This window comes from Macrobrachium rosenbergii, chromosome 27 (assembly GCF_040412425.1).
Source record: "Macrobrachium rosenbergii isolate ZJJX-2024 chromosome 27, ASM4041242v1, whole genome shotgun sequence".
In the NCBI taxonomy this organism is placed as follows: domain Eukaryota; kingdom Metazoa; phylum Arthropoda; class Malacostraca; order Decapoda; family Palaemonidae; genus Macrobrachium; species Macrobrachium rosenbergii.
Window position 1 is genome coordinate 22,951,242 of NC_089767.1, and position 21,506 is coordinate 22,972,747.

The 21,506-nt window shown below is 34.2% G+C and overlaps 1 protein-coding gene across 1 annotated transcript in view; it reads left to right on the forward strand.

Moving 5' to 3' along the window:
• The window catches only part of LOC136853495 (uncharacterized), a 96,016-nt gene that overhangs the window by 49,089 nt on the left and 25,421 nt on the right, over window positions 1-21,506 (forward strand). The gene's annotated exons all lie outside the window — the stretch shown is intronic.

Here is a 21,506-nt window from a genome sequence, read left to right on the forward strand (position 1 = left end):
TAGATATGAATGAGCCTCTCTGTGCATATTAATAAATCTATTGTTTATGCAACTGTCTTCTGACAGACTCCCGGAAGGGTATATCAAGGAATTCAACTGCTTGCCGTATAGTCATTTTTCTAAAAATACGCGATTGGACATCTCCATATTTGACTTATCTGCAGCAACTACTAATTCTTTCAAATGATATCAAAACTTGTTAAAGGAAATTTATGAAAAAGTCTGGATAGAAGGTCAGGTTGTACGTCAGTGATTCCTTGATGTTTGAAAAAAATATAATTGCATTTGCCTATGAGTGAGAAACCTCTTGTTCTAAAAATGTTAATGGAAGCAGCACTCTTATTGAACTGAATTGAACTGAATATAGAATTTAGACCGAAAGCCAAGCACTGGGACCTATGAGGTCATTGAACGCTGAAACGGAAAGTGACAGTAAAAGGTTTGAAAGGTGTAACAGGAGGAAAACCTCAAACCAGTTGCACTATGAATCAATTGTTAGGAGAGTGTGGAAAGTAAGATGGAAGAAAGAGAATATGAAAAGAGATGCAGTAAAAGGAACGAAAGCAGTTCCAGCTAAGAGCCGAAGGGACGCTGCAAAACCCTTAAGTAATGCCTACAGTGCACCGCATGAGGTGCACTGACGGCACTACCCCGTTACGGTGAGCAGTCTTATTAAGGCGGCAGCATTTAATTATACGAACTTACGGAACGTTTTAATAGGGACAAGTTTGAAAAGTCCCTGACATAATAGACGATGGTAATTAGGTATGACGAAAAAGTCAGGTAAAGGGAAGTTTAAAAAAAAACTGTTATCATTTGGTAGATTAGCAAAGGTAACAAATGAATTCCAAATTACAAGTAAAATGAACTCTAGTATGTCGAGAAATGTATACAAAACATCATCAGTGTTTCAGACGAATTTGCAGCAACCAAGTGAAAAGACACTAGACTCAATATATGACGGATAATGTTTGTTGTTTTCTTAAAACTTCGTATTTTGAACATGTATTTTTAACATCATTTCTTGCTCATTAACGGTTGAGTGACCATTCATTTTTAGATCTGGAGATTCTAATATAAAATATTCTAAAGCTTCATGTTTTCAGATGCTTATCACAAGCAGGAATCCCTGAAGTCTGAATGACATGTACATTCACTGAAAGACATGAACTGGTTCAACTCGAAGACCACAGTTACGAAAATATCATGTCGTGGAGTTTTCAAAGATTAGTTTTTCAGTTATAGTTTTAGAAAATTAAATTCATCACCTGATTATTAAATGAATACATGCACACATACATTATGTCCATATTCATAAATGATACCCTCTTTACAAATGATTGGATGAGTATGACAGAGGGAGAAAGAAAGACTAATATATATATATATATATATATATATATATATATATATATATATATATATATATAATATATGTATATATATATATATATATATATATATATATATATATATATATATATATATATATATATATATATATATATATATATATATATATATATATACATGTGTATACTGTGTGTGTGTGTGTGTGTGTGCGTTTATGGAGAGAGAGAGAGAGAGAGAGAGAGAGAGAGAGAGAGAGAGAGAGAGAGAGAGAAAGATCAACTTCTTTATACACTCTAAGCATGTGCCAACAAGTGCAGGGATCAATCAGTGAGCCTAAACTACGTGTTACTTATTGTTCATGACTGGTAAAATGTTCTCTCCCACATAATTCCCAGCTGTACAAATATACAAGTCGACTAATATAAATGTTATATGCTAATGGCAAATGTTTTGTATAAAGGTATATATGTCCCAAGCCCTAGAATAGTCGTATACCTTGATAAAATAAAAACAATGTAGTCACATACGTTAGTAGATACAAAACTGAAAAGTCATGTTGTTGAATTACACTACTGAAAATATCTAGTTAAGCATAAAGAACTTAGAAGCCCTATATAATATTTATACCCACTCACTAGCTGATCCAGAAAAATTTCATGGGGCCACCAATTTTCATATCATATATACAGTATATATATATATATATATATATATATATATATATATATATATATATATATATATATACTTGTATATATATATATATATATATATATATATATATATATATAATATATATATAAACAGTATATATATATTATATATATATATATATATATATATATATATATATAATATATATAAACAGTATATATATATTATGTATATATATATATATATATATATATATATATATATATATATATATATATATATATATATATATATATATATGTGTGTGTGTGTGTGTGTGTGTGTGTGTGTGAAATGGACAGCAATCGCCTGTTCTATCAGGAAATACCGAATCGACTATTATTATCATTGAGATTATTATTATTATTATTGTTACTATTATTATTTTTGTCTCAATTTTATCATTATTTCTATGATAGATTTTTTCCCCATTTTTATATTTATTAATATCTAAATCTTCAATATTATTATTTTGTCATTATTTTTCAAGAGGGAGGGGATACGTGCCCAGCTGCACCCCCCCTCCCTGAATCCGCTAGTGTACCCAATTCTCTAAAGTAGTGAAATGAGAAAAATAGCTTCCTTTTCATTATTCGGGAAATTAATTTTAGGGCGAATTTCACTTTTGCAGCAGACTGTTTGCAATAATAGTTTGAATTCCAGAATAAGCTAAATGTTCTTGAAGGAAACCATTCAATAAAGCAGAATTTTGATTGTTTAAAAGCTATCTGGGAAATACTATTGTGTAGCTTTTTAATAGTTTTGTATTGTCTGTATGATTAGTCCCTAGTTTCTAATTTCTTTATAATTCTACCAGAAATCATCCGCATGGATATTATTATTATTATTATTATTATTATTATTATTATTATTATTATTCAGAAGATAAACTCTCTTCATATGGAACAAGCCCACAGGGGCCACTGACTTGAAATTCAAGCTTCCATAGACAATGGTGTTCTTTAGAAAGAAGTAACAGATATAACTGCATTTGCGTATTATGTGATAAACATAAAACATTACATTCTCTTTTGAGGTTTCATAAGGTGAAATTTCGGCCGAATTCTATCCTCCTTAAGCATACGTTCCCTTCTAAAGCATGCGTTCCTTCCTTAAACATACGTTCCTTCCTAAAGCATACGTTCCTTCCTTAAGCATAAGTTCCCTCCTTAAGCATACGTTCCCTCCTTAAGCATACGTTCCCTCCTTAAACATGGTTCCCTCCTTAAGCATACGTTCCTTCCTTAAGCATACGTTCCTTCTTTAAGCATACGTTCCTTCCTTAGGTATACGTTCCCTCCTTAAGCATACGTTCCTTCCTTAAGCATACGTTCCCTTCTTAAGCATACGTTCACTCCTTAAGCATACGTTCTCTCCTTAAGTATACGTTCTCTCCTTAAGCATACGTTTCTTCCTTAAGCATACGTTCCCTCCTTAAGCATACGTTCCTTCTTTAAGCATACGTTCCTTCCTTAAGCATACTTTCCCTCCTTAAGCCTACGTTCCTTCCTTAAGCATACTTTCCCTCCTTAAGCATACGTTCCTTCCTTAAGCATGCGTTCCCTCCTTAAGCATGCGTTCCTTCCTTAAGCATACGTTACATCCTTAAGCATACGTTCCATCCTTAAGCATACGTTCATCTCAGTGCGCTGTCTTTAGCAGACACTTCTATCTGTACGTATTCCTGTCAACTTCCAGTTTTTCACAGCATTTGGCCGCGCCTGGGGACTCTAGATCGTAACGATTATGATTTGACGTAATTACATGCCGAAGAAACATGCTACATTGTCTCGATAGTATGTGAGAGAGAACATTATGAATGGAAGTTACGTTTGGGAATGAAGAGCAGGAATAAAGAGCAGGAATGAAACTAGGATACTTGAGAGAACGCAGCGATGATAAAATGGCATGACTGCCGCGATGAAATATTTTCCCTTCGCACGTAAGCTTGATTACGTGATCAATAAAGTACAGCGAAATATGCACGGCGTTTGAGCGTCTCTCTTCCAGCGTAGTAACGTGAAATATCTTGGTAATGCTAATAAATGAAGACGGAATATTCTGAGTCGTGTTTTAGGAGTGACTCTTTTATATGAATTAAATTTTTTAAATGAACGTTTCAAGTTTTTTTAAAAAAATATTTTTAGCCTCACTCCAACAGTTGTATCGTGGATTATATTTTCCATTTTCTATACAAGCGACTCGGTTATGGAGGTAACTGATAATAAAAATCGACGCAGTTTATTATGAGAAAATGAGAGTGACAATATGGGATATAAATTATATCACGAATTCTAATTGGCTGATGGGAAAGGCTGGAGTTATGCTTATAGCTTTTCGTTTTATTCGTTGCAACAGCAAACGTAGCATCTGATTATTAGCAGCGGTATAGCAGTGACCCATTCATTTTGATGTGCACGCCAAGTAGCTGGCGGGTTTTACGTGGTCAGAATTTTTCTCCTAATTGTACAACAGTATTTTCATAGTATTTTCTTTTTATTCACAGGCATCAGTGAGTAACAATCTCGTATTCCTGTTATCTTGCAAGTCTCTTTTTTTAAGATCACTTGCCACATCACTAAGACGCGAATCTTGTCCCAGGGCGAATGCATTGGTCATGGAAAAGTCATTCCTGTTCAGGTCATCTACTGAGCATTCCGGTGGAATTTTAGTACAGAGTTCTTGGTTTACGGTACTGGAAAGTGGTTGTAGTTGTGAGCTGGACAAGCAAGTTATTCTAGGCTGGAATTCCGTTTGTTCCCAAATGTCGTATCCTATACCGTCACGTTTTGCGAGAGAATGACACAAGGTTCGAGCAACTTATGGTCAAAGTAAGTGATGTATTCTTTTGGAAAGTGATAATGGATAAATCCTTCCGTATTATTGCTTTAAAATGCTTTTTTTCATCTCTGGTAGCTGTGGCATACGTCATCTTATAATAAAGGCCAACTGACTTGCTCATCTAGATGTTGTTTGCATACAAACTTCTGCGACGACCCCTGAATCAAGTTATGTATAATTAATCGCTGAATATTTTGCAATACTGCTTAATATTTCTCTTGAAGAAGGCAGATATCAATTCTGGTATTCAAACAAAACGAAGGAGCTCATAGGACTTCCAGCATTCTTTAGCGTTTAAATTCCTGCTAACTTTTGTAGGAATGCTGTTTAGTCTACTGATCTTTGCACCTGGCACACGTCGTCTAGGGGTCCTTCGAAGATGGGGAGGTGTCTGTCACCATTCATTTCATTTCTTATACCAGGAGCAGCTTTGTTTGTGAACAGTTTCTGTGGTTCCTAATACCTGCATCTAGGGATATATAATTGTCTCATCTACTTGTCGGCTTATCATACCAGAATAAAGTTCTGTAAATGATTGAAATCATAAAAAAGTTAGGAAACTGGGCTCTTAAAGGCTATCTCTGTTTAGAAAGGAATTAGGAATCGTTTCATCCCAGGCGTTTTAGTTTTACTACTACCACCAGGGAGAATTCTAGCATATCAAACTTATCATAGAAGATTTAATAACTGTAGCTTTCCCTGCAAAAACCCTTGCTCCATGTCCATTCACATAAACCGCTCACTGACCGTACATCAGTAAGCGATTGAAACTACAAATAGTAATAAAATCAATCGGTACCCACCTTCGCGTGACAAGAAAAAGAGGGAACACAAATGAACATTTTGGTCTGATATGATATTTATTAACAGACAGGTAGAGAAAATGGTTATAGACATATATTGAAAGATAAGTGACTTATTATTTTATCAGGGAAAGGAAACAATGGGAATCTCAAATGTTTCTAAAACATTACTTTTTTCATGTTTCTGTAACTGACCTTGTTGTGATATTTATCTCAAACCTCTTCTTCTTCATTTTATATATGACTTACTGTTAATATCACCCTTGTCTTGCATCCTTCTGTAAATTATACGAAAAATAATAACTTTTAGCCTTCCTCTCTTTCTGTGAAGCTGATTTTCATCCCTAGATTTAATATCCTTTATTGTGAAAACAAAATGAAATATGCTGCAGCCTTATTAGATGCAGCAGATTCTTCTTCATTTGTTTTCACATTAGTAATCCAGCGCACTCGTTCCTTCGTAACTCAACTTTCCTCACCGCCGCTTTTCTAGGTTATTCCTTGATCTCTTTCGCTATCTTGAGAAAGAGAGTTCGAACTTATTCCTGAGATCTATTATACATCATCTCACACTCACAATGCGAGGCTATCACAGGAATTTCACTGATGACCTTTCCACAAATGTTAGGATGAAAGCTGACATTAAAACCTGATCACTCGGTTCCGTGAAATCTTTTGGTTCCACGAGGCAGTCTTGGAAATCAGTTCTTTATTCTAAAGAATTGAGAGGATTCAAACTAGAAATTGTTTTCTTTGGTACATTTAGAAATGCCTATGTAGAATACGATACATTTCTGTATTCTAGAGAATTTTATCAAATTCAAAATCTAAATTGTATTCAGCACATTTAAACATGCCTGTGTAGAATATAATTGAATATTTCATACATTTCTGTTGGTACAGAATTTTATCAAATTCAAACTAGAAATTGCATTCTTCAGCACATTTAGACATACCTATGTAGAATAAAACTGAAGTTTTCAGACACTTTCAAAAAGAAACGATCTTGGGGTTATAGAAGATATAAATAGCTCGGATGCGTAAAAAAATGCTGTGGTTCTGGTATAAAAAAAATCTTTATAAATACTTAAGCTTAGCTTGTTATCGAGCTTGAGTGGACGATGTCTCAGAATTTATTTTTACCCGCCGTGATCCAGTTCCAGGTATTCTTTCACCAAAACGGTCTTTTACTAAAATGTTCTTTTACCAAAATGATCTTTTACCAAAATAATTTTTACCAAAATGCTCTTTTACCAGAATTTTCTTTTACCAGTGTTCTTTTACCAAAATGTTCTTTTACCAAAATGATCTTTTACCAAAATGATCCTTTAAATGAACTTTTACCAAAATGTTCCTTTACCAGAATGTTCTTTTACCAAAATGATCTTTTACCAAAATGCTCCTTTAACCAAAATGATCTTTCTTTTACCAAAATGGTCTTTTACCAAAATGTTCGTTTACCAAAATGATCTTTCTTTTACCAAAATGATCCTTTACGAAAATGTTCTTTTAGCCAGAATGATCTTTTACCAAAACACTCTTTTACCAGAATGATCTTTTACCAAAACGCTCTTTTACCAAAATGATTTTTACCAAAACGCTTTTTTACCAAAACGCTCTTGTACCAAAATGATCTATTACCAATATGTCATGAGAATAACATCATGGCATTTCAAGGCCATGCAGTTTTCGTAGCCAAGGCAGAGTTCTATTGTTTCACTGTTTACCTTGGAATAAAAGTACATCTGATGAAATTCTCATGTTAAGAGAATATAATTTAGGCCAAAGACCAAGCGCTGGGACCTATGAAGTAATTCAGTGCTGAAACAGAAATTGACAGTAAAAAGTTTGAAAGGTGTAACAGGAGGAAAACCTCGCAGTTAAAATATGAATCAACTGTTAGGAGAGGGCGGAAAGGAAGATAGAAGAATGAGAATATGAACGGAGGTACAGTAAAAGGAATGAAAGGGGTTGCATCTAGGGGCCGAGGGGTCGCTGCAAAGAACCTTTAGTAATGCCCACAGTGCATTGCATGAGGAGCACTGACAGCACTAACCCCCTATGGGGTGTAACTCTCATGTTAAGAAAACATCAATATTTATGTCCAGGATTATTAAAACAAAATAGCAATATTCCATTTGCATATAACAATATAATCATGTTCATTTACACTTCTTGATAGACTTTTAGACCTACTGTTTTCGAACTTATTCTTTTTATTCTTCTTCATAATTGTTACTGATATCCTAATGACCTATCTTATTGAAGGTCTGAAGCAAACAAGTAAAAAATGCGCCGAAGTTTCTTCGGCGCAATCGAGTTTTCTGTACAGCGTAAATTAAGGCAACTGAAAATAGATCTATCTTTCGGTGGTCTCGGTATAATGCTGTATGAGCCGCGGCCCATGAAACTTTAACCACGGTCCGGTGGTGGCCTATCGTATATCGTTGCCAGAAGCACGATTATGGCTAACTTTAACCTTAAATAAAATAAGAGCTACTTAGGCTAGAGGGCTGCAATTTGGTATGTTTGATGATTGGAGGGTGGATGATCAACTTACCAGTTTGAAGCCCTCTAGAATCAGTAGTTTTTAAGATCTGAGGGTGGACAGAAAAAGTGCGGACAGAAAAAAGTGATGACGGACCGACAAAGCCGGCACAATAGTTTTCTTTTACAGAAAATTAAAACGGTTCGATGAAAGTTGGGGAGATGTTACGGTACAATGCAGGCATTTCTGAAATTTATAGTTTTGTTGTCGTAAGTCACGTGACGTGGCGACCATATTGGATTCTGTCGCAAACTAAAATCTAAAAATGTTTTCTAGAAAAGCTGATGGAGAATTCTTCAAATTTTGCATCTATTACGCGCGAAGCCGGTTCCTAAGGGGTACGAGATGCCTAGGAATAATTAAAGCAAAATATGTTTTTATATGCGCATGTTATTTTTTCTGTAATAAAATAAATAAAATAAAATAAAAATTAAAGTAAAATAAAATAATAATAATAATAATAATAAAATAATAATAATAATAATAATAATAATAATAATAATAATATTATTATTATTATTATTATTAATAAAAATAATTATTATTATTATTATTATTATTATTATTATTATTATTATTATTATTATTATTATTATTATTTTTTATTTATTTTTCTATTTCAGCAAAATTCAGGGGCGCGAGAACTCACGTGCTCACGCTTGCAAATGGAAGTTGCTAAATTTGTTGATATCTCGCGGATTAGGTTGCGTCGACCATGTTAATTTTTCTGCGACCCAGACTTTGTAACAACTGTTTTGTAACTTTGAGATTATCTGATCGATTTCAGTTGTTATTGCGATTCCAGTGCATAACACCTAAACGCTTATATAACAGAATTATATATACCTGTGGTACTCCTTTTTGAATCAGACACATTTTTGTCTAGTACCAAATGATAATATATATATATATATATATATATATATATATATATATATATATATATATATATATATATATATATATATACATATATATATATGTATATATATATATGATATGTATAAATTATGTTCAACAAAAATAGCATCAATATTTTTAAAGGACTAACGTATTGCTTATTCATTCACTTTAATACATTCAAGGATTTCAAATAATTATATATATATATAAATATATATATATATATATATATATATATATATATATATATATATAAATATCCTTTAATGTATTAAAGTGAATGGTGGTATAAGAATGTTGATGGCATTTTTGTTGAACATCAATTTATTTTTCTTCGTGTTATATACGGAAGTGTTTGACCTCCGTTGATATTAGAATGTTCTGTTGACACAATCGATTAGTTCGTTACGTTAGTACATCATAAAGGTAACGTAAATATTGCTGCAACTATTCACGCTGAATGTTGTTGTAGGAGCAGGTTTCAGAGAAGCTGTAATGATATAAAAAAAAGTTCCTTTACTTTGTGGATTAATTCATTCCACTTATTTGCTTTCTATTTGTTGTTATTTTTCTTCTGTTTCATTATATATATCATTTAATCCACAGTCACACACACGCACACATAAACACACATAAACACATATACCTATATATATATATATATATATATATATATATATATATATATATATATATATATATATATATATATATATATATATATATATAAAAATTTATATATATGAAATATTTTCTGTTAAAACAGAAATCCATCTAATGACAGGAGAGACCATAAAAACATAAAGGTATAAAGTTTGTGCTATATTTCAGACCAAACTGTCTCCCTCTACAATTTTGGTCTCAGAAATATAGCAATAACTTTCTACCTATTGGCGTTTTTATGGGTTACTATTATTAGATATATATATATATATATATATATATATATATATATATATATATATATATATATATATATAACAATAGGTATCCATACTGTGTGCGGTATCGATAGAACATCGGCCCTAAAATAAATACATGCAAAATGAAGGTGCTTTTGAATTTCGCGACGGTACGAAGCGTCCCTAAGGCATGGCCTTGCCGTCGTTCAGCCAAGGCCAAGCTTCCCTAAGCGCTAGAGAATGAATGTGTTTCTTTCCTATATTCAGGACGGTACGTAACGTCCCAGTGGCCAAAACTGTCTGTCTCTACTCCGTCCCACTTCACAGCCATTTTTGTCCGTACGGGTGCGGTAATGTTTAATATAAACCAACTATTATAAACATATATGAGCATTATTGGCTAATCGGATCACGGCCAAAGCAAATCAGCAGTCCAGTGAAAACTAATTTATGCTCATAAAAGAACAAAAAAAAGGAAAAAAATTGGAAAGAAAAAAGAAGGCAGGACATCAGTGCAAGAACGACGTGGACACTCTACTTCTTTGCCCCGAAATCAATACTCCGTGACATGAAACACATTACTTCGGGTAATGAGCGAGCGGTAATTCTCATTACGAATTCCCCTAGCGACTGTTGGGTTGAGCCTAATAATATTGTGGCTTTTCTTGAGTCAGCCATAGACCCATATCATCTAAGAAGATGGAACTTAAATATTAAAAAGAAATTACTCCTGTTGACAGGTTAGTGTTCCGTTCTAGAATATGGAGATTCGGTATTATAAAGAAATTACCCCTGTTTACAGGTTAGTGTTACATTCTAGCATATGGAAAAGAAATTACTTCTATTTACAGGTTAGTGTTACATTCTAGATTATGGAGATTCAGTATTAAAAAGAAATTACTTCTGTTTACTTGTTAGTGTTGTCAAGAGTACTTTGAAACAATGTTTTGTTTTCACTAAGGGATAGTGTCATCAGTGGACCCAACGCGGTGCACTGTAGGCACTAGTAAAGGGTGTTTGCAACGCCCCTTCGGCCCCTAGCTCACACACCTTTTAGCCTTTTACTTTACTTACATTCCAGCTTTATTCTAACTCACGGTGCAATTGCAGGGAATTCTCTCAATTTCACCTTTAGACCCTTGTATTTCACCTCATTCTCTATATCACGCTGTCCAACCACTCCAACTCATTCTTTCCGCTTCCCTTAGCGCTGAATGGCTGCTGAAGTTATCCCTGTGTTTGGCTTTTTATGCTAAAAATCAAAACGAATCACAGCAAACTCGAATGAAACTCCGGGCCGTGAGATTCCACAGATTTCTCCGCGGTTCCGTTCCTAATCCGTAAATTATGAAAGATGGAATAATTCTGAGATGAATGATGACAGGCACGAGGAAAGCTTCTTTTTTGTTTTTGAAACAAAAGAAGACTTTGGATTCTCATTCTGCTGCTACTCGCTTTAGAAGGAAGATCAGCGAAGTGTTTCATTATTATATTTGACTTATTTTGTCCGCCTTTATAAACACAAGAAGTGTTCATAAATCTGACAGTTATAGCGAAAATAAGAATAAGAAATTACATTTATACTCTAGAAAGACAGACAATAAGGTAAAGACGAATAGTGAATGATACATTGGTCTTTAGGGATGCCGATTGCACTCTATTGAGGTCCATCAATTTTATATTGTATGTTCAGTTTTTGATGAATTCTCAAAATATCTAGCATCGTTAATATTTGATGCAACGTTGAGACAGGAAACAAACAAGTAAAAATTGCGTGAGTTTTCTGTACAGCCGCTACAGCGTATAATCAAGGCCACCGAAAATAGATCTATCTTTCGGTGGTCTCGGTATAATGCTGTATGAACCGCGGCCCATGGAACTTTAACCACGGGCCGGTGTGGCCTATCCTATCTCGTTGGCAGAAGCATGATAATGGCTAACTTTACTTTAATAAAATAAAAACTACTGAGGCTAGAGGGCTGCAATTTGATATGTTTGATGATTGGAGGCTGGATAATCAACATACCAATTTGCAGTCCTCTGGCCTCAGTAGTTTTCAAGATCTGAGGGCGGACAGAAAAAGTGCGGACAGAATAAAGTGCGGACGGACAGGCAAAGCCAGCACAAGAGTTTTCTTTTACCGAAAACTAAAAACGGAGTTCTCCTTTTTTAACTAGATTCACGAACACACAACACACACAAGCATAAATAAAAAGTTGATGCCACTGTTAGCAGAGACTATTTTTATTTATATTCTGTATCTTTCTGTATCCCCTGTTTATTCTTCAGGTAGCCTTCACAACCAGACTTCATTCGGCAGCTGTTTCGATGCCTGATATCGATATTTCCAGGAATGAATTTTCAATTTCATGTTTTATCATATCTGTTTTTATGTTCTGAAGTTGCTGCCCTATGCCTATCGCAGGGCTTCCTTCATGGGCGTGACGTGGGGTCAGGAAGTGGGCGTGGTTTATGCCTCATACTGTCAGTCTAGAGTTGAGTTAATGTCAGGAGTAGATGGCGTGTTTGTTGTGTGGCTTTCAAAGGGCGCGACTCTTCCTCCCGGTTCCTATAGTCGTTGATATTTCGATGGACACTGAGGTTATTGCAGATCCCAAGGACCTACGGTATTTGTAGTCTGGCGAATCGGGATACATCGTGTATTATCCCTGTGCCTTTCAATAGCATCTGGAGAGATTAATTGAGGCTGTTGGTGATCGCATAGTACAGTATGGAAATCCACCTCCCATTCCTGGGGATAAACACAGATGAAAGCAAAGTTAATTTACCAAAAAGCGAATAACGTGCACCACTGCTTGAATGTCTCAGTTGACTGCCCTTATGACTGCAAGCACCCCATTGTAGACAATGTGCATTGTAGCTCAACAAAGGCAAAGCATGCTGATTTGGACTGTATTATACAGTTCCTTGCTAATAATGAGTATAGCAGTCACTCGTGGAAAGCAGAATGTACAAACCGTGGATATACAAGACAACACATTGACTGTGACGCTCACATGGACAGGAACCGACATTATCTCACAGCATAGAACGACTTACCAAGGCTGGTACCAGGAAGAAGTTCAGCCTATGAAAAAATAATTGCCCATGGCGCCACGTTCACTGCCCTTGACAACTGCTTGTCTTTAAGTATCATCTGTCGCCATAACTTGTGACGAGGGACAGTTAACCAATATAGCTGTATTGAAGGGATTTGTCAAGCTCAACAGCTGTTATGCTGGACACTCAACAGTGACTTCATAGGTTTTCGTAAGTTCATCGCAAAGAGGGAGGGATAATCCAGCATTATGTGGGCTCCCACGGCTGTGAACCAACATTCTGGACATTTGGAGGACAAAATAATACACAAGGAATCCTTTGGTAACAAACTATAAGTAGCAGAAGCAATAGATATCAATAAACAATGTCCATTCCTAGTCGTGAAGTTGAATACCATCTTTAATTTCCCATCTTCAAAGTAAGAACAGTACCTCCCGCATCAATGCCCTTTGAAACCAGGAAGAACAAACTCTTACTCTGGACGAAATACCAATGAATGCAACACCAATACCAGATACTGAAGGAACGTATGACTGACGGCAAAGAGTAGGTGAGAAGTCCTTTCCATAAACTCAAGCCACATCCTCATAGGTAACCTTCAGGAAAGCATGGGATAGTGACCTAGAAACATAAGGAATGTACATTGTGCTGCTCAAACTGCCGAAAAAGTGAGACACTATTTGATAAGGCCATGACATTTCCATGACGTTACCGTGTGTTTTCTTAGGCTCATATTCTTGCTATTGCGTCCGAGAAATGTAATTAGCTTTCGGTAATAGTCCCTGAACTCTGCGTAATGAATTTGAATTATTATATATAATCCTAACGGCCTAGCATCTCACTGGCCACGTGTCATAGGCATTGGGACCTTTTGCCATGCTCCATGGGAATGTCCGTGAATTATTAATAGAATTAGTAAGGCTTTTCTGTGGTATTTTTTTTACGTAACCCGAGACATTAACGAAGTATTATTATTATTATTATTATTATTATTATTATTATTATTATTATTATTATTATTATTATTAATATTGTTTACGCTCTCAATTCCAAGTGAGAAGTGCTAATTGATATACAAAATAATTCAGATTATTATTATTATTATTATTATTATTATTATTATTATTATTATTATTATTATTATTATTATTATTATTATTATTAATGCAAGATGAATGTAGGTAAGTTATGTAAACTTTATCATTCCTTTATAAAGATGTCTTGTGTTTGCTTGTTCGTTACTGACGAAGTCAGCAAGACCTAGAGAAGTTCAGAAAATCAAAGTAAGGCGCACGATATTGTATACTGGAATAGGCCTACTGTTTTAGTTGAGAAGTGAAACAGACCAATTAGTTCTTTTTCATGACCACTCAGGATTTTAGCATGTCATAAAAAAGCTATTGTTGCTTCGACTAGAAACTGTCGACGGTGAAGCCTCTGACTGTTTTAAAGTTAAAGTTAAAGTTAAAGTTAAAGATACTGATGGAACGTATGGCTGACAGCAAAGGGTAGGAGAAAAGCCCTTTCCCTAAACTCATGCCACATCCTCATAGGTAACCTTCAGGAAAGCATAGGACAGTGACCTAGAAACATAAGGAATGTACACCGTGCTGCTCAAAAGGCCGAAAAAGTGAGGCACTCTATTTGATAAGGTCATGACATTTCCATGACGTTACCGTGTGTTTCTTAGGCTCATATTCTTGCTATTGAGTCCACAAAATGTAATTAGTTTTCGGCAATAGTTCTTGAACTCTGGGCAATGAATTTGAATTATTATAACCCTAACGGCCTAGCGTCTCACTGGCTACATGTCAGGCATTGGAACCTGTCCCCCCCACTGGCTGTCGGCCTAAGAAATAGGGGATCAGCGCCTGACCTATGATTATACAGACCCAGGAGGACTTTAACTTTAACTTTAACTAACAGTCAGAGGCTTCACCGTCGACAATTTCTAGTCGAAGCAACGACAGCTTTTTTAGGACATGCTAAAATCCTGAGTGGTCATGAAAAGAACTAATTGGTCTATCTCACTTCTCAACTAAAACAGTAGGCCTATTCCAATATCCAATATCGTGCGCCTTACTTTGATTTTCTGACCTTTAGGTCTTGCTGACTTCGTCTAAGGAACAAGCAAACACAAGACATCTTTATAAAGGAATGATAAAGTTTACATAACTTCCCTACATTCATCTTGCATTAATAATAATAATAATAACAACAACAATAATAATAATAATAATAATAATAATAATAATAATAATAATAATAATAATAATAATAATAATAATAATAATAATAATAATAAGAATTATTTTGTATATCAGTTAGCACTTCTCACTTGGACTTGAGAGCGTAAATATAATAATAATAATAATAATAATAATAATAATAATAATAATAATAATAATAATAATAATAATAATAATAATAATTTTGTATTGGTTAGCATTTCTCACTTGGACTTGAGGGCGTAAATATAATAATAATAATAATAATAATAATAATAATAATAATATAAATAATAATAGTAATAATAATAATAATACTTCGTTAATGTCTCGGGTTACGTAAAAAAAATACCACAGAAAAGTCTGACTAATTCTATTAATAATTCACGGACATTCCCATGGAGCATGGCAAAAGGCCATTATTACCTTTGATGAGGGCCAAAACGCTCTCACAGAAAGGAATGCTCTCAAGAACAATAAAAAGAACGAGAGCAGAGACGAACATGAATGAATCCAGCGCATGAAAAAAGAAATCAGGTGTAAAATGAAACTAAGTGGCGGCAAAAACTAATGAATTAAACGGACTACAACTAAAAATGGAATGTGGAATTCAGGCCAGAGGCCAAGCGCTGGGACCTTTGAGGTCATTCAACGCTGAAAGGGAAATTGAGACTAAAGTTTGAAAGGTTCAACAGGAGGAAAACATCCCAGTTGCACCAACCATGAAACAATTTTAGGAGAGGGTGGATGGCAAGATGGGAAAAAGAGAATATGAACGGGTGTACATTGAAAGGAATAAAAGGGGTAGCAGCTATGGATCAAAGGGACGCTGCAAAGAACCTTCAGTAATGCCTACAGTGCACTGCGTGAGGTGCACTGACTGCACTATCCCCTACGGGGCATAACTAAGGAATATGGTGGGTCGCTTGAACTTGAAAGGATCCATGCTGGCAACATTGCAAGGAAGCGAAGTTCACAGTTTTGCCAAATACAGAAACCATAGACCTTTGTTGAGCTCCAGTGTGACATTTTAGCCACTCAACAGGATAAGGATGATGGTATTCTGAAAATTGTTGATTTATTTTATCTAAATATGTTTAGACAGTTGAGGTTCTGTTTTAAATAAACCTTATGGGAAATGGAAGAATATAAATCTGTTATTTCAATTAACAGTTGCCATTTCCAGTAAAGAGAGATCCACAGATACAAAGAACGTATTCTTACGGATACAGAACAAAAAGATTTAATTCAGTTACCAGCAAGAATTTAAAGATTCTGAAAGATTGCAATATTAAAAAAAACCATTATAGAAGAAAAAGAGAACAATTTATTAACTACAAGAACATGAACAGCAACAATAAAATTGATGATATATTTTAGAAACTTATGAAAGGGATTCAGAGAAACAGGAAGTAAATATTTCATGATAGGGGCGGTATGTCACACAGCAAAAAAAAAAAAAAAAAAAAGAAGCCCTCCAGGTGTGCCATATCAACAGAAGGAGAAGATTGATGGATTTGACATTATGAGATAAGAGACTAGAAAACAAGGAAATGATAATCCAACATGCAACATTGATTTCCGTATAAAGATAAAATTTAATTTGTGGAAAAAGTTGTTGAGAATAACCAATGATGTTTCATACGGGAACATACAATATAGGGGATAGCTTTGTTAATTACAGTTTAATTACATATGTATGTATGTGTATATATGTATACATACATACACATACACACACATATACATATATATACATATATATATATATATATATATATATATATATATATATATATATATATATATATATATATATATATATATATATAGCTATATATAATGATGGCCGTGTGTGGTTTAATGCGCGTCTCTGTAGCCCTGAGTTCTTTTCTTCCATGGTTCGAGCCCCCAAGACGACGAACTTATTATCAACTAAAAAATTCCCCTTCGGGTAACATATATGAAAATATATTGTTTCCGAGGTAGAGCGAATGAGATATTAAAGGACATTTGTAGCTTAATGCTTAAATACATATAACATATACATATGTATTTAAAATATGATTACCACAGCCATCATTTCATGGTGTAGGTTTCCGTATGAGGCATCATTGGATATTCTCTACAACCACCAGCGGATCGAGGAGGGGGGGTGGGAGTTGCCCACTTGGGCACATGCCCCCCTTGTGAAAAATACTGACAAAACAATAATATTGAAGATTTAGATAATAATAACATAAATGAGAAATATAAATATAAAAAAATAAAAAATCTATTAGATATACACACACACACACATATATATACAGTATATATATATATATATATATATATATATATATATATATATATATATATATATATATATATATATATATATATATATATATATAATATATTATAAGTATTCAGTATATACATAAATATATGAATGTATGTATAATATGAAAAGTGGTGTTCCCCCACGAAATTTTTCTGGATCCGCTAATATCTACAACTTGTTTCCACAAAATTAAATTCTCTCTACATTCGGAGATCGATGTTGCATGTTGGATTATCACTGCTTTACCCTCCTCTGTTATTACTCTCTTCCTTGTTTTCTGGTCTCTTATCTCTTAATGTCAAAGCCATCAGTCCTCTCCTTCTCCTGATATGGCGTACCTGGATTTTTTTTTTTTTTTTTTGCGGACGGGTCATACCAACCGTACCATGAAATGTGTACTTCCTGTTTCCCTGAATCCTGTTCAAGAGTTTCTGAAAGCCATTGTCACTTTTGCTGTTATTGTTCTTACCGTTTTAGCTAAACAAATTGTTCTCGTTTTTCCTATATAATACAGTTTTTTTATTTTGAATATTGCATCGTTCAGATTCTTCAGATTCTTACTAGTGACGTTGAATTAAATCTTTTAGTTTTATTTAGTTAAATTAATCATTTTTTAGATTACCAATATCAATATAGATATATGTACATATTAATAATTTTTCAGATTATTTATACATGTATATATATATATATATATATATATATATATATATATATATATATATATACATATATATGTACATATATATACATACATACAGATGCAATCAAAATAAATTGCCATAATATATATATATATATATATATATATATATATATATATATATATATATATATATATATATATATATATATATATATATACATACATACACACACACACACACACACACACACACATATATATATATATATATATATATATATATATATATATATATATATATATATATATATATATCAACCCTGTGAGCGAACCTAACTCAAGGCCAGATAATTTATCATGAAAGATAAGCTCATTGCACTAAATGTCATCTTGATCATTCTGTCGAACTCGTTAACATAATAAACACACAAACTTTCCAGTATTCCATTATTACAATATCACAGTAATTCGATACGATGAAAGAAACACAACCCTCTAAGAAAATATATATTAGGACCACTCAAATGTTGACAGAATACCGAAATAAATTTTGACGCAAAAACGAAGGAGGTCATGACAAGAAGAATATGTCTCACAACGAGGGAGTCGGGACGTCAATACTCCATTGACCTGAGGAGCCAGGAAATTGGGTCTGGAAAGGTCAAAGATCAACAGAGGTGACATGAAAGGCGATAGTGACCGAAAAGAACCCGGTTTCTGCGGATTCTCTTGAAGAAGGAGATCGGGAAATGAGAGCGAGAAGAATGTAGCCGGTGGAAATAATACCGTAGTAGGAAGTATCTGATAGGACAGAAATAGCACCGCAGTAGGAAGTAATTGATATGGCAGAAATAGTACCGTAGTAGGAAGTAACTGATATGGCAGAAATAACACCGCAGTAGGAAGTATCTGATATGACAGAAAAAGCACCGTAGTGGGAAGTAATTGATATGGCAGAAACAGTACCGTAGTAGGAAGTAGGGCAAAAATAGTGCAGTATTAGGAAGTAACTGATAGGACAGAAATATCACAGTAGTAGGAAGTAACTGATAGGGCAGAAATAGCACCGTAGTAGGAAGTGACAAGGCAGAAAAACACCGTAGTAAGAGGTATGCGATCGGGCAGAAGAGCAACGTAGTAGGAAGCAACTGATAGGGCAGACAAACACCGTAGTAGAAAGTAACTGACGGGGCAGAAACAGTACAGTAGTAGGAAGTGACTGATAGCGGAATTTTATTACAAATAATAAAAAATTAAGGATCGGAGTTGCCTTCACATTGTCAGTTGCAGAAAAGCGTCCAGCCTAACTTTAGGTGACCCCCCGTAAGGTTCAGTGCCGTCGGTGCACCTCACGTGCTGCACTGTAGGCATTACTAAAGGCTGTTTGCTGCGTCCCATTGGCTCCTAGCTGCACCCACTTTTAAGTCTTACTTTACCTCCGTTCCCGCTTTCTTTCTTCAGTTTTGCTGTCCAGCCTCTAATTATTACTTCTTAGTGAAACTGTGGGATTTTCACCAAGTTTCACCTATAGAGCCTTGTATTTCATGTCCTTTATTTACTGGATCTATTTATCTTGCTGTCCAACCTCTCTAATTATTACTTCTTAGTGAAACCGTGGGATTTTCACCAAGTTTCACCTATAGAGCCTTGTATTTCATCCCCTTTATTTTGTGGATCTATTTATCTTGCTGTCCAACCTCTCTAATTATTACTTCTTAGTGAAACCGTGGGATTTTCACCAAATTTCACCTATGGAGCCTTGTATTTCATCCCCTTTATTTTCTGGATCTATTTATCTTGCTGTCCAACCTCTCTAATTATTACTTCTTAGTGAAACCGTGGGATTTTCACCAAGTTTCACCTATAGAGCCTTGTATTTCATCCCCTTTATTTTCTGGATCTATTTATCTTGCTGTCCAACCTCTCCCACTCTTTTTTTCACTGTCTGCAGTGCTGAATGGATGAAAGTGCCCCAGTGTTTGCTTTAGAGCCTAATTTTCATAAATTAAATCTAACTTTAGATGTTTAGCTGAATCTTGATGAATAAATCTATCTACGAAATTCCTAAAGGAACAGAATGAATCAGTTAGCAATAACTGTCATTTGTATGAAATGTCCTTGTTATAGGACGCAAATAAAAGCATTTCATTATGAAATATGGATACCTGATTATAGACTTGAGTAGCTAATAAGAGGTCTATTACTTAAATAGTAGTTTTCTTACCAGATCTAGAACAATACGCAATCTCTAAGAAGCAGCCTATAATTCTATAAGCGCTGTGAGATCTAGCAGTGTGAAAAATAGCTTCACAACGAAAGCTAACAAATGGGTTTTATGTAAGTCAGCTACAGAATAGTACAAATTGGAGGCCATTTATTAAGGCATCTAAAAAGTGACTAAGTACCGTAAGACTTCTTTTACTCTTAATTGAAAACAAATATGTTAAAGGCAAAGCTCATTCGTAGGACACTGGAAGAGTAAGGAACTAACCTTCAGAAGCAATAAGAGAAATGCAGCGAATATCTTAATCAATAGTAAGATGGCATAGTCGATATTTAATAGAAAAACAAAAAAAAAAAGTACAAAAAAATAAAACCAGCATGGGACATTTTATATTCAGAACAATTTTATTGTGTAGTAAAGAGTTCGTCGACCTTACTATCAGACTTATAAAGAAGAATAAGAGAGCCAACCATTAATCGAAACATTATCCTTTTATGACAATCGTAAAAATTTTTGAATTCCACGGAGTTGTAAACTTCATAAAGTTATTTACTCATGCGATAATGACATCCTGCTTAATTTTCTTTCCGATTACAGTACCGCCTAATATGGATCAGCTTTGCAGTATTGATATTTTGGCAATATGAAAATTAATGAGATCAAATAAGATGAATACAGTGGTCATTTTTCAAGCATCAGTTTCAGAAACAGACTTAATATAGGAAGTTCCACTATCACTTTTACGATGTGCATCCCAAAGAAAGTTTGTTATGATTATGACCTGAAGTAACCTTCAGTATGTTTACTGATAATTCTCGTGATAGTACGACCCTCTAAATAGATGAAAACGCAGTCAAAGAAAAGTTTTCTCTCTTCTCAATACGCATATTTGCTATTCTTTAATTACCTCAATTTTGTACAGCCTTTGAAAAGCTCATGTTTTCTATAGTTTTCTTTGTTGAGTTTGTGATACTGTTTA